The sequence below is a fragment of the Lethenteron reissneri genome, chromosome 26, assembly GCF_015708825.2.
Source record: "Lethenteron reissneri isolate LAM-NWPU_2019-01 chromosome 26, ASM1570882v1, whole genome shotgun sequence".
Lineage (NCBI taxonomy): Eukaryota > Metazoa > Chordata > Hyperoartia > Petromyzontiformes > Petromyzontidae > Lethenteron > Lethenteron reissneri.
Window position 1 is genome coordinate 1,431,361 of NC_083804.1, and position 10,800 is coordinate 1,442,160.

Genomic DNA, 10,800 nt, shown 5'->3' on the forward strand with positions numbered 1-10,800 from the left:
CCACTTGAGTGACCGGTGGGCATATACCACAGGACCCCCGTGCCTTCCTGTGTCACCGAGAAGACGAATGAAACGAGAGGTCGCTTGAAGCGCCACTGAGTTTGTCGGCGTCGCCGGGCAGCCTGTGGGCACAGCGCGCGCAGTGCGATCACGGCAGCACTGCGAGCAGCTCGGAGAGATTATGCCCAGCGGCGCAATTAGCGCAATCGCCACATCCATGCTATGTTTACGTAGACGCGCGTAAGAGTACTTAAAATGAAAATTGCATTCAGCAGTACAGTACACACACACCCTGCACGTTTTGTCTGTAATTGTACAATAATTGCATCAGCCCTTTTTCACATGCGTAAGCCCATTGTAGCAATGGGCTTAAATGGACTTCATTAAAAATTGATTGTTTGTTACGTAAAGCCGCTTTAATGACGCCAGATTAGCGGCGAGCGCAGCCATCGTTTGGTCGTCGTCCTCAGCGCTGTGCCGGGACGCGTCGTAACCGGCAGCCAAACGGCAAACACCACCACCGTCTCGGTGCCTGGAGACACCCCCGCCCCCGCTCGTCTCGCCTCCGAGCCCCCCACTCGACTCATCTCCGAGCCCCCCACCGCTCGTCTCCGAGCCCCCCACGAGCAAACGGAGCGATCATCCTTACCACCCAGACGGGCGCCCCTTGCTCGTTCGGGAGCACGTCCGCCAAGGGAGATGGAGCGAGGAATTCGGTGCTCGTGCTGGCGCTCGGCGGATCGTCACGTGGCAGGGTTGTGAGAGATGGCGACGCCTTGAGGAGGAGGCCCTTCTGCGGTCCAGCAGTGGCTTGGTCCTGGCTGATGACGTTGGTGATGGTGATGATTGAGAGAACCCATTGGGACCAAATAGTTTATCTTTTGAGGGGTGACCGAGGGTCGTAAATGACAGCGAGAGAAACGTTAAACGCGACGGGACTGATGCGGCACAGCAATGGGAAAAAAAGCCCTTAAGTTTAAATGAGTAAAAAAGGTATCATTAAATACATTTAGAAATTTGGAGTTGTTACAAAAAATGGCATGCGTGTTGTTCAGATCACCACTTCTTGCAACGGTTTGCCATTGGGTGATTCGGTTTTCTTCGCCCACTGCCTCTGTCCAGCCAGCAGTGTCAACGTGTTCGCAGGTGGTCTATGCTTGGCAGGTGGCGTGTGGTGGTGGTGGAGTAAAGTGTGGGTACTACCACCTCTTCCGGGACGTCTGGTCAGCGTAAAAGAGGAGGCCACAAAACCCTCTGCAGGGAGTCCCTCTCTCTCCCTCTCGCTGCACTCCGTGTTGTAGTGGAGGCCCTTCTGCCAACGGTCACACGCGCGAGGGAAATTGCAGGGCTGCGCCTTCATCTCGATTACTTTCACGACAAAGCTTCGTCCAAATCCTCGTCCTCCCTATTGACGACAGAAGAGCAAAACGGTCGTTTTGTCAAGATTGCCGTGATGGACGGAATAGCCCTCGTTAAGGATAAAGCACAACAGCTGAAAGGAAAACCAGGACCTGGCCCGTTTAGCGAGGTGTTTTATGCCGATTTGTACCCCACCACCACCACCAACCACCACCACCACCAACAACACCACCACCAACACCACCACCACCAACACCACCACCAACCGCCGCCGCATCATCGTAATTAACCTGCCCAGCCCCCGAGTTGCGTAATGCAACGAGGCAGGGGGCTGCCCGCGCGTCACAGACATGCCACTAGAGCCCCCCTGTCGTCCAGCTCTGACAACGTCTCCCTTGCGCTCCGTGTGCGTGCCCGTGCAGTGAGGAGGGCCGAAGTTCTTTGTTCATGAACCAGACGAGAGACCCCCCCCCCCCTCAGATGCGATCTCCCGCTGACTCGGGGAGGCCGGGGGGGCACGAATAGGGCATCAACTATGGGGGTGCACGAATAGGACATCGACTCTGGGGGTGCACGAATGGAACATCAACTCTGGGGGTGCACGAATGGGACATCAACTCTGGGGGTGCACGAATGGGACATCGACTCTGGGGGTGCACGAATGGGGCATCGACTCTGGGGGTGCACGAATGGAACATCAACTCTGGGGGTGTACGAATGGGACATCGACTCTGGGGGTGCACGAATGGGGCATCAACTCTGGGGGTGCACGAATGGGACATCGACTCTGGGGGTGCACGAATGGGGCATCAACTCTGGGGGTGCACGAATGGGACATCAACTCTGGGGGTGCACGAATGGGGCATCGACTCTGGGGGTGCACGAATGGGGCATCAACTCTGGGGGTGCACGAATGGGGCATCAACTATGGGGGTGCACGAATGGGGCATCAACTCTGGGGGTGCACGAATGGGGCATCAACTCTGGGGGTGCACGAATGGGACATCAACTCTGGGGGTGCACGAATGGGGCATCGACTCTGGGGGTGCACGAATAGGGCATCAACTCTGGGGGTGCACGAATGGGGCATCAACTCTGGGGGTGCACGAATGGGGCATCAACTCTGGGGGTGCACGAATAGGGCATCAACTCTGGGGGTGCACGAATAGGGCATCAACTCTGGGGGTGCACGAATGGGGCATCAACTCTGGGGGTGTACGAATGGGGCATCAACTCTGGGGGTGCACGAATGGGACATCAACTCTGGGGGTGCACGAATGGGACATCAACTCTGGGGGTGCACGAATAGGGCATCGACTCTGGGGGTGCACGAATGGAACATCAACTCTGGGGGTGCACGAATGGGACATCAACTCTGGGGGTGCACGAATAGGGCATCGACTCTGGGGGTGCACGAATGGGGCATCAACTCTGGGGGTGCACGAATGGGACATCGACTCTGGGGGTGCACGAATGGGGCATCAACTCTGGGGGTGCACGAATGGGGCATCAACTCTGGGGGTGCACGAATGGGACATCAACTCTGGGGGTGCACGAATGGGACATAAACTCTGGGGGTGCACGAATGGGACATCGACTCTGGGGGTGCACGAATGGAGCATCAACTCTGGGGGTGCACGAATGGGACATCGACTCTGGGGGTGCACGAATGGGACATCGACTCTGGGGGTGCACGAATGGGGCATCAACTCTGGGGGTGCACGAATGGGACATCAACTCTGGGGGTGCACGAATGGGACATCGACTCTGGGGGTGCACGCTGGTGCTCACACCTTCGTAGCGAGCGGAGGAGATCATAGAGCGGTCCGATCATGACTCGTCACGTGCTCACCGTCGAACGAGTTGTACACACACTGGGAAGTAACACGCGCAGAGGCCAATAAGCAATAAATGCGCGATGTTTACTGCGATAGAGAACACGGTTTAATGCATGCGTCTAACGAGCTTGCTACGTTTTTGTTTTATATCCAAGCGTTGCCAGGGCCTTATCCGTTCAATTATTTTCTCTCTCTCTCTCACACACATACATATCACCCCACTGCAAGAGAAGAAACTGTATGGGAATTAACCACAGTGACATTGGCACAACCCGAGCGGTGTCATCATCATAATTACACTCGTTTGTAATATTAATTACCTGGGGCGTATTGGTCCGTAACCGTGGCCAGAGCGCGCGATCTGGCGAGGCGATCCGCCGCAGATGCTGCGTCTCGAGCGTCGCGCACGTCAACACGTGACAGTGAAGTGAATCGAGGAACGAGACGACTCCTCGCGAGCCGATAAGCCCTCGACAAACCCGAACTCTGGCAAATAACGACGACAAGGGAGAGCGCACGGATGAGATGAGCGATGCGGTGGGTGGTGGTGGGGGGGGGGGCTTACAGAGAGAGAGGGGGGGTAAGAAGACAGGGGAGGTGCAAAACGGCAGCCGAGGTGGCGCAGAGGAGGAACGGTGAAGGGCGCGAGTGGGGTGTGGGTGAGGGTGGCAGGGGGTGCTCTCTGGGGTGCGTCCGTCGGTGGAGGGGCGGCGGGGGGTGGTGGAGGAGGAGGACCGTCAGTCTGGGGGTAGTGGCCCGAGATCTCCGCCTTTGTGGTTGGGGCCGCCCCGCGCGTCCCCGCTCGGCGCTCCCACGAGGGGTCTTCCTAAAGATGCGGGCCCCGCACCCCCGCACCTCCGCCCGCTCGAGATGACACTCAAAAGCCAATAAAGCGCCGCGGAGCCAGCTGGGAATTCGGAGCAAGATCCATTTCCAGAGAAGGAAATAAATAAAAAAGAAGAGGCTGGAAAAATTGCGTTACCGAGTTGCGGTGTTAGATCGTATTTTGACAAGCGGCTTTGATAGACTGCCGTGGTTTGACCTTTCTTTGACTTGGGAATTACATAAAAGGGGCATCGGTTTTAAAGGTGATTTTAATACGCGACCAATTAGAAGCTGACGTCCGCTTGCATCGATATTTCAAAATGATGCGGGGATTGTGCAAGTGTTACGTAAAATCATTGGCGGTGGGAAGGCACGAAATTAAAACGCACGGCGTCTCTAAGGTGCGGACGGACACTTCTCAGCCGACCGACCTCTGCGCGGCTCGCTGTCAGATGTATTTGATTTGGATCCTCGTAAGAACAGCTGCTGTGATGTATGCCACTGCCTTGATGTCTGAATTCAAGCGTGAAACAGCAGCAGAATGGAATCCCCACATCTTGGCGCCACCCCCCCCCCCCCAACTTCTCCAACGTCAACTTCTAGAAGTGTATCACAATCGCCAGCCAACATCAACCCACTGCTGGATGAAAGCCTCCCGAAGCTTCGGCTATTTCTCAGACACGTGTCATGGCTTGGCACAGCAGTACAGCACACACGTCACTAGTGCGCATGCCCTGTAGCGACAGATGCAATTAGCAAGAATCGATTACGATCGGCGCGACACACGATGGGGTGGTGTGGCTGACAACCTGTCCAGCCACACGTGTCCAGCCTCCTTGCCGGCGCTGAGATGAGTGTTCAATCACAATACCCCAAGTACTAATTCGAGGCTGAGTCAACCTGCGGGAGGCCCAGTCGAGGTCAAGATACCGCACGCACACCAAATGCTGTGCGTGTCCGGGAGTCGAACTCGGCCCCGCTGGGATTGCAGCGCAGGGCACGCATCACGGCACGACCGCGCTGCGCAGCCAGCCACTCACGGCACTCGGTTTGTTTACTGCGCGGAGAGAGAACAACATCGGCTGGGCCAATTAATGAGATGGTGAAACACTCTCCATTGGGTCACGTTGGAGGTCGGGGCTGGGGGGGGGGGGAGTAGGCAGGTGGGGGCGGGGTGTTTATGAACAAATAAATAAATAAACTAAAATGTGACTTGAAGACGGAGAGAGAGAGTGACAGTGGACGACCGTTTGATTAGAGCTAAGAGGTTTGCCCGGGCCTCCAGGGAGAGCCATCAATGGGGGGCAGACCCCATAAATGGATGCGTAAGTGTGCGGGGCATTTTTGGGTTCCCGCTCGCTCTGCGAGCCTCTCTGCTGCCTGTGATCTCACCTCGCTCGCCGCCGGTGATTGATGAGCTTCGCGTGCGCTGGAGACGGGGGGAGGGCTCGCAAGTCCGCCCGTGCGCCCCTCATTTGCCGCGGCTTTCATTTCGAGCCACGCGCCCGCTGCAGTTGCAGGCTCCGCTTGGCGGTCGGCCGGCTGGGCTTGTTGTGTTTGTCGGTATTTTGTGGTTCTCGTTCGATTGTTGTTCTCATCATCATCATCGTCGTCGTCGTACTTTGAGTTTTCTACGTTTGTTGTTGTTGTTGTTGCATCCCCTGTGGAACAATCATCCATATGGGGGCACTAAAAAACAACACGAAAAAAACGACACATTTAACGGTGCTGCAGGCTCATTCGAATTGATAATAATTCTTTTAAACGGACTTCATTCATTCTGCTGGATGCTGGTAGTGCCATCCCTCCATAAAACAGCGCAGCTGGGTGCGTGTGTGTTATATTGTTGGTAAAAGCGCAGCCCTTGCAATTGCCTCGCTCGCGCCACTGCTGGAGGAACGGCCTGCACTGGAGGGAACTCTAGAGGCTACTTTGGCCTACTCTTCCACGCTGGCCAGACGTCTTGAAAGAGGCGGGAGCATCCACACTTTACCCCGCCGCACACGACCTGCCGAGCGACCAATTGTCGTGAACCGATTTATACTCGTGGGTGGACAGAGGCGGAGGGAATTTAAGAAACTCTACAATTGTTGCGACCGCCACGGCAGCCGACCGAAGGCCGGTTTTCGAATCATTACAACGCGGCAGAATCCTGACCTTTCCTAGGTCAAGTAGCGTCAAATAAGCTTGGAACCACAGATCTTTCCCACTTATGCAGAGCAAAGGCTGAGTGTGCAATATTTGTTTTCTCTAAGTTGTTTTGCATGGTATTTCACTTTGAAGCGGTGGCCCAAAAATAGTTTGTTTTCTTATTTAATTGAGTCGGCCCAAGTGACGGACAATGGCATCATAATTGGCATTGAGCGCCCATGTTCGTGTTACACACGTGCTTCTGTGTGCATTGCACATCGAGACACGTGTTCTTTGTGATCTTGATCAATCTGCATGCAAACACAGCGACAGCGGTCTACAATAGGTGCTGTGGAAGCGATGCCTTGCGATGAATGTGCTTCGGAAGTGTGAATGTCTGCAGCAGCTGCGCTGTAGCTGTGCTGTAGCTGTGCTGTAGCTGTGTGTGTGTGTGTCCGTCAAAGCCACAACGCTGGTACTTGTGGTAGCATGTAACCGTGCATCGCAGGTGAGTGAGAGATTACTGGGTGTCATCATCAACATTTGAAGAATTCACCCTCCCAGAGAATTCAATACGAAACCCACCTATGTGTTTTATTTTACCAGGTACAGCCCACTGCGCGATGAGCTCTTGTTCAGAGGCGGCCTGGCCACAGGTGAGAGCTCAGCGAAGTGGTTGATGTCGTCACAGGTGAGGATTTATCGTCGCAGCCACACGATCTACACGCGTGTTGTTTCTCAGCGTGAATGAGGGCAAAACTGGAAGAGAATCCACGCGACCACCACGCAGAGAGAGAGAGAGATGATACGTGGACTCCAGATACACAACAGACATCGTCAGGGTCCGGGATCGAACCCTCCAGCCTCCTGCATGTCAGGCGAGGGAGATAACAACTCTCCACCACGACGCCACAATTTATTTGTTTCTTCTCATTTGCAATGTCTCGTTTATATTCTTTCTTGCATTTCATGTTTATTACTTATTTTGACACACTACGCAGGGGGCATTTGCTATGCCCGGGTGGGTGATTGACAATACTTTACATGGCAAAAAGGGATGTAATATACCACGTAGTACTGTTACCGTATATCAGAATTAATCGCAAACATCTGAGAGAAGAATTTGTAAATATTCCGTCATTGTAAATGCCTCTATTTTATATATGATCTTTGGAAAACATGTTCCAATGTTGCTGTGAGTATCCTTGGTGACAACGTATCTCCTTGCCTGACTGCTTCGGATTTGCATTTTGTTCCTCTGTTCATATAATCTCAGTATATAAATGTTTATATTTACAGTATGCAATTTTTCTATGTACCTTATTAAGCCTCGGTATATAAAAGGCTGGATTGAGTACGTCAAATTCCACAGAATCAAATGTGTGTTCGTACACAAGCAGGGCATTATGGCATGTGGTATGTGTTTTTCTAGAATCTGATTGATAGTATTACGTGGTCCATAGCAGAAAGGCCTTTTATCCTTTGTTAAATCCAGCTTGTGCGTATGTTTGGTTGGCCTCTAAATTATACCTCATTGGGTTGCCTATAATCTTTGTGAACAATTTCGATCTACGACGGTCGGAGGCTAATGGCGTGTAATTTTTCAAATCAGTTTTGGCTGCCTTTTTGAATATAAGAATGATTGAGGCATCAGTCTGCGCATTTCATTTTCTGTGTAAACATTTTCTAAATAGGGTCCTTCTAATTTGTTTGCAACATCTGGTCCCGCTTCTTTAACGAGATCCACATTTATTCCACCTCGCCCAGGAGCTCTTATTGTTTCTACCCTGACAAGAGTGGTGGTTATTTCTCTAGGCGCGAAGCGTGGAATTTTCTCCACTGTCTCTCAAACAACATCACCTTATCCTGTAATAAACACGAACTGAGTGAATATTAACCATCTCATCTCTGCCGATGACACCGCGATCATGACAATCAGTGGAAATTAATGATATAACCGAAAAAGCCTTGCCGAGGCAGAATCAGAATCTTGATTTATCCTGGAGAAATCCTACGAGAAGCTCATTTCCACAGATGAGTCTCCAGTCCCTCGCTCAGCAGGACGGCCCTGCATTGAGATACTCTCCGGTTCTTTCGGTAAAGTCGCGTAGATAGAAAGTTATGAATAGATAACGACGTTTCGATCGCAACACAAGCGACCGTCTTCAGGTGAGAGAGATAAAGCGACTGAAACAAGGTCTTATGGAGGCTTGAGATGGGTGCATTGAGATGTTTGGTAGCCGCGATTTAATGAGTGTGCGTCTTCATCTGGGAGGAAGCCGGAACACCCGGAGAAAACCAGCGCACGCGAGGAAACAGCACTCGAGGCTACGCACAGATAGATTTAAGAATCCATTGCTGTACAGCCCAAGCCTGCAACACTTGCTAATCCCAAGCAGTCTCCCTGTCAAGCACACGCCTGTCTCAACTCTGCTCAGCTTCCGAGCTCTAGCCAGATCGGTGGCACTCGAGAGAAATGTTTGCTGTGAGATCCTTACAGGACACGGTGGCGACGTCACACGGCGCCTCGCCGTTCGTGCTGCTGCTGCTGCCGTGCTCCAGCTTCCACTCCGCAGCCCCCTTCAGCGCGTGGTGCTTGGGAGGAGCGGGGGGGCGCAGGAAACTCTTTCGAACTTGTGCGGCGTGATGAGATTAACAGTTGCCGTTGTTTCGAACGTCAATTCATCTTTCTTGTGTTGCGCCTGCGCGGACTTCACAGAATCTCCCATCCTGTCTGGGTTCAGTGGAATTCTTTAAGCCCTTTGCCTGGGTCTGCCGTTTTTCAAAGCCACTAAAATTCGGTTTGACAAGCGGAGCTTTTGTTCGTGCTTTGGGTCAGTCGGTGCGCCGCACCAAATGAGTAGTACGCGTCTTATATATTTATATTTTTTGTAGTAGCCGAGGAAAACCAATAAATGTTAACGTACGCGATGCGAGCCGTCCTGATGTTTGCGGCCGATATAATAACAAGGCCCTGCAGAGGGGCACCACGGCTCCCACGATCCGCAGGAAATGCCACGCGCACGGGGAGGAAGCCACCGGGGGGAGGGGGGCCCACGGTTTTGCATCGGTTTAAGTCCGAGGAACTCGCGTTGCGCATTCACTCCAATGCACGTGAGCGCCGCAGCAGAGCAAGGGGAATGTCGAGTAACCGGGTCGCCTTCGGTCAGAGACCCACCGGCAGAAATGGAGCGGGAGCATTCCATCGCCGTCGCTAGGCGCTGCCCTATCGCCGTGACCCATCGGCGAACTTTCCCCCCAACGAGGCAGCCCCGAGTCGCTTGGCTCCCCCCCCCCCCCCCCCCCCCCCACGGTATTCGTCACGGATTTGCGTTCCACGCGAGGGAGTTGTGGACGCTGCCGTGGTGCCAACGGTCGGCGCGGGCCGCTTCAAGCCTCCGAGCAGCGCGGCAGCTGAGACAGCAGGGCACGTTGATTAAATTCCTGAACATCTGTGAAAAGTTACTGGGCGACTGTGAGAAAGAGCTCCATAGCTCGTCGGATTCTTGCAGGATGAATAAGTAAAAATCTGCTGTCTGAAATCCACCCAGCACCTCTGCCCACCCAGCATGCAGTATGAACGGGTTCAACACAGATGATCGTCAGGGATGCTTGTGGTAGGGTAAAGTGTGGGTACATACACCAAGATGTCTAACCAGTGGGAAGAGTAGACTAAATACTCTCTTTGCTGGCTGTCTAGAGCTCCATTTGGCTATCTGTATACATTATCACCGTAAATTCGTGACTCTATTACCAACTACGTGTTCATCAAGTCCCGATTGAATCCATTTACTGATTACCAATTACCAATAAATGTCTGCGCCGAATGTCAATCACTGCTCGTCCGTGGGAGAAGAGTCAATGGCTTGGAGCTGATCTTCCATCGAGGCACATGTGGGTGGGTGTGCATGTGTGTGTTCAACTCTCGGTTGCCAAGCGGAGGTCCCAAACCATTATCACACAGAGAGGCCAGAAACAGTAAGATCGAGGGTAGAGACGGAGGGAGTGGTGGCATTTCACAATGCACCTCTCCACCCCAGCGTGACTCAAGGAACTGTCATCATTCCTGGGGCTTGCGGTTCAACTCAGGAATCAATTATTTCGCCTTTTCTTTACTTCTTGTTTCTATTTTCTGTCAACTGCTAAAAGCAGGGTGACCAGCGGTAAGTCACCGGCGGTCAGTTGCCTGCTGATCACTCTTCTGTCGCTACTACCACGGTGATTGTTGCCCTGAACTGCACTCGTTTATTCATAATCAACGTTTTTGGGTTTAGATCGCGTTATTTATAAATGTGTCGTAACCCTCCACCACCCGACACGGCCAATCAGTAAAAAAAGTGTCACGTTGACAAAAGACAAATAGTTCACTGCTTTAGCCCACCGGTGTGTTGAAGCGTGAAACCACAACATTTACAATTTGAGTACGACGTTTCGCTGGTAATTGCATCCAGCATCATCGGGCAATTCGCCAAAAACGTTGATTATGAATAACATTGGTCGCGAAAGCCTACGTGCACTCGTTTATTTCTCCTCCCACGTTGGAGACTCGGTCTGCACCAGCCACCAACCGTGTCATCTCACCCTGCTCACTGTGATCACCAGCCACCACCCCCGCACTGTAGGCCACAACACTTCACCACCACCCCCG

At 52.9% G+C, this 10,800-nt stretch overlaps 1 long non-coding RNA gene across 1 annotated transcript; it reads right to left on the minus strand.

Moving 5' to 3' along the window:
* Positions 1 to 1,381: 1,381 nt before the first annotated feature.
* On the minus strand, positions 1,382 to 5,704 carry LOC133347381 (uncharacterized). Its single transcript, XR_009755702.1, has 3 exons — positions 5,415 to 5,704; positions 3,518 to 3,683; positions 1,382 to 1,405 (listed from the first exon to the last, which is right to left on the minus strand). It is a non-coding gene; the product is annotated as an uncharacterized LOC133347381 (long non-coding RNA).
* Positions 5,705 to 10,800: the final 5,096 nt, after the last annotated feature.